We start from the raw sequence: 3731 nt of genomic DNA on the forward strand, positions 1-3731 counted from the left end.
TTACACGTAGCATGCACCACTACTAAAATGGTCATTTCCAGTGGTAAGTATCGAACCTCAACCTCATGTAGTGACTTACTCACGTAGTAAATTTGCCTCTGTACACCATCATCAACACGTATTAGCACCAAGCTCACCACGTGGGAAGCCACTGCGATGTAGGCAAACAAAACTTCATCCATTCGGGTTTGGACATAATGGGTGGCGAGACAGATATTCTTTTAACTGCTAGAAAGCCAAGACACACTCCTCGGTCCATTCAAACCCCTTCCAATTGTTTAATAATTGAAAGAAAGGTCTACACCTATCCGCCGACTAAGAGATGAATCGGTTTAGAGTAGCAGTCATCCCTGTAAGCTTCTGGACCTCTTTAGGATTCCGAGGTGGTTGCAGATTGTTAATTGCTTTAATTTGGTCAAGGTTGACTTCAATTCCACGGTTCGTGACCATGTAGCCCAAGAACTTCCTTGATCCGACACCAAAAGAACACTTAGAGACATTAAGCCATAGCTTGTATCTCCTTATGATATCAAAAATATTTCCGAGATCATTAACATAATCTAACTCTACCTTGCTCTTTACCACGATATTGTCGATGTAAGTTTCGATGTTTTTTCCTAACTGAGGCTCAAACATCCTAGTCATCATCCTTTGATAAGTAGCCCCTGCATTCTTCAAAGCAAAAGCATCACCTTATAATGATAATTCCTAGTATGAGTGCAAAAGCTGTCTTCTCTTGGTTGTCCTGAGCTAGGGGTATTTGATGGTACCCTTGGAAAGCATCAAAAAGCTCATTGTGGATGGCCCACCGTCGCGTCCACTAGTTGGTCAATTCGAGGCATAGGGAAAGGGTCCTTTAGGCAGGTTTTGTTTAAGTCTGTAAAATCTACACATACGCGCCACTTCCCTGTCTTCTTCTTTACCACTACTATGTTAGCCAGCCATTCAGGGTAAAAAACCTCTTTAATTGCCCCGGCCTGCTTAAGCTTCATCACCTCGTCCTTAACAGCATCAGAGTGTTCCTTAGATAAACATCGAGGTGGTTGCTTCTAAGGGGTGACAGATGGATTGACATTCAGATGATGGAAAATGAAATTTGGATCCACCCCGGGAGCCTCATAACATTCAAAGAAAAAACATTAATGTTGCTCTTGAGAAATTCCACTAACCCGTCAAGAAGGAGGCAACAAGAGAGAGGGATAGAAAGATTGAAGAGAAAAACACTATAGAATTCAGAAACCAAATTTGTAACCGAAATTAAGGATAATATATAAGAACAGACCTCCTCGGATCTTGCCGAGGACGATTTTTCTTCAATAAAAACCTTTTTCTTTTCATTCTCTTATCATCTGAACCTATTCTAGTGTTCGTTTGATTAACTAAAACCCAGTTTTCTAACCCATTCTTTATAAATTTATTGTTTTGGGTTTTTTGGGCCAAAGTCCATCTACGTAATGGGCTAGGAGTCCAAATCTGGTCCTCACAAGCAGCTTTAGGTATAGTTCAGGTGTTCAAAATTTCAAATGAACCTCCTGAGCTCAGCAAAAATAAATAAATAAATAAATTGGAGTATATAATTTTTTTTTATGTGACCTTTCTAAAATAAAATTTTGAACAGTTTGAACCTATATATATTTTTTAAGCCTAGATGAAATAAGCTTAAATATGATCCTCTCAACAATATTTTTGTCTTTCTAAACACAAAAAAGGGCCAAAAAGAAACTAATTTGATCTAAAATTTGGGGAAAAATAGTAAGCCCAACAATAAATGTAAAAATCTTTTCATTTTAAATCTTATAAAAACTCATTTAGATCTTAACAAATTTGAAATAAACAATAGATAGAAGTTTACTATATTTATATCTCGCTTGCAGTTCATTTAACAATAATAATTAATATGTTTATTATATTTACAAACAATAGATGACTTGCAAGATTTTATTTTAACAACAATAATTAGTATGTTCATTGTATTAATCTAAAAAAAAAATCTCAGAGCCGCCATTGCATATGATATATGTATTTTTTGATATAGTTGTAATATACTGCTAGCCCTGCAGTTTAAATCATTTTCTCCTTACTCTTTGTGCATCTAAAACCCTTTTCTCCTTAATCCCCAAAGTACTTTGTGCATAGGGATGTGCCAATTAAGGTACAAGACTCTTTGCAACATAACCTATTAGTTGTGATACTTTAGAAGGCTTTAGATAAAACTGCAAATGAGCCGAGTCAAGCTGAACCATGTATTAAAAATTAAAAATTATTCATTTAATTCTATTTCGAATTCAAGTCGAATTTGAACTCATAAATAATTAATGAACTAGATTACTTGTTCAACTTTTGATTGTTTTCCTATCAAACATGCTCAAGCTTGTTCACAAGATATTTTATTAATTATTTTTTCATATTTTGTAAACAAAAAGACTCTCTTCACAAATTTATATCAAGATTTAATAATAAATTTAAAATAAAATGTGGATCCTAGTTAGTTCAATAAGTGAAATATTTTGTTATTGAATAAAAGATTTGTAGAGTGAACCCCACCTTCAACCAAAATAAAAAATTAATTGATGTCTTAGCTTGATGACAATAGCAATCATCATAGAGTGGATGTCATAGATTGAAGTTTTATCATTTATATAAATAAAATATAGTATTTGTGCTAATAGATAGAATAATTTTTTTTTTGAACTTTTAAAAATTAGATTCAACAACATTTTATTGTTAATAATTTTTACTTTCAAACGTGCTATTTCTATTATTAATCTAATATCAAGTTTACAAAAATATATCTTATATATGATTTATATATTATTATAATATACTAGACTCATCATACACGGTTTGCGCTTGCAATAATGCTTTTTTTATTTATTTATTTGTTTTTTTGGTTTAGTGTTATAATTTTTAAAAGTGATATATAAATAATGGTGTGTATTTTTTTTTTTTTTTTTTTTTTTAAAGAAGTAAGGTAATGTGGAATAATGTTTAAAAAATTTTCAGTTTGGGTTTTAACATTTTGCGTACTAAAATACCCCCACGCAAATTTTTAAACTCTCTAAAATACCCCTATCTTTTAGTTAAATAATTTTAAATTTAAAAATACAAACTAGTTAAAAGAGTAATTTACTATTTCTAAGTTTTAGGTTTTTCCCTTTATTTTCTCCATTCAACCTAAAACTTAGGAAACTATCTCTAGTTATTATTATTATTATTTTTTTTTTGAAAAGATCTTTATTTTATTTTTAAACATTATTTCACGTTACTTTACCTCTTTCTTTAAAAAAAAAATACAAACAGTTATTTATATATCACTTTTAAACATTATAACATTAAACCAAAAAAACAAACAAATAAAAAAGAGTATTATTGTACGTGCAAAGCACATGTGATGAATCTAGTTTTTTTTAGAAGAAAAAATTTGGATCATTTCTCGATTTATGCGCGTCATCCTTGCGTAGGGCCATGCTAGTCTTCTCTATATCGTTCCAATTTTATCAGATGTCTAGTTAATAGTAAAGATACTTAAGTGGAATCCCTTAGTCACATATTTGTTTACAAACGCATAACTATATAAAAAAAAGCTTTACTCCAGACCGATTTGGAGCTACCTTTTTCAACACATTACAAGGCGAATTGTATAACTATCCATGTGTATTATTTAAATAATTCACATAACTCATTAAAAAAATCATATAACTTAAACTACACATGGATGGTTTTTGGGTTTG

General features: G+C 31.3%; 1 non-coding gene across 1 annotated transcript; it reads right to left on the reverse strand.

Moving 5' to 3' along the window:
- Positions 1 to 3415: 3415 nt before the first annotated feature.
- LOC111996707 (U6 spliceosomal RNA) lies at positions 3416 to 3521 on the reverse strand. The gene has a single exon (XR_002881276.2). It is a non-coding gene; the product is annotated as a U6 spliceosomal RNA (small nuclear RNA).
- Between the last annotated feature and the right edge of the window lie 210 nt (positions 3522 to 3731).

This window comes from Quercus suber, unplaced genomic scaffold, assembly GCF_002906115.3.
Source record: "Quercus suber isolate HL8 unplaced genomic scaffold, Cork oak 2.0 scaffold_8, whole genome shotgun sequence".
NCBI classification, from domain to species: Eukaryota; Viridiplantae; Streptophyta; class Magnoliopsida; order Fagales; family Fagaceae; genus Quercus; species Quercus suber.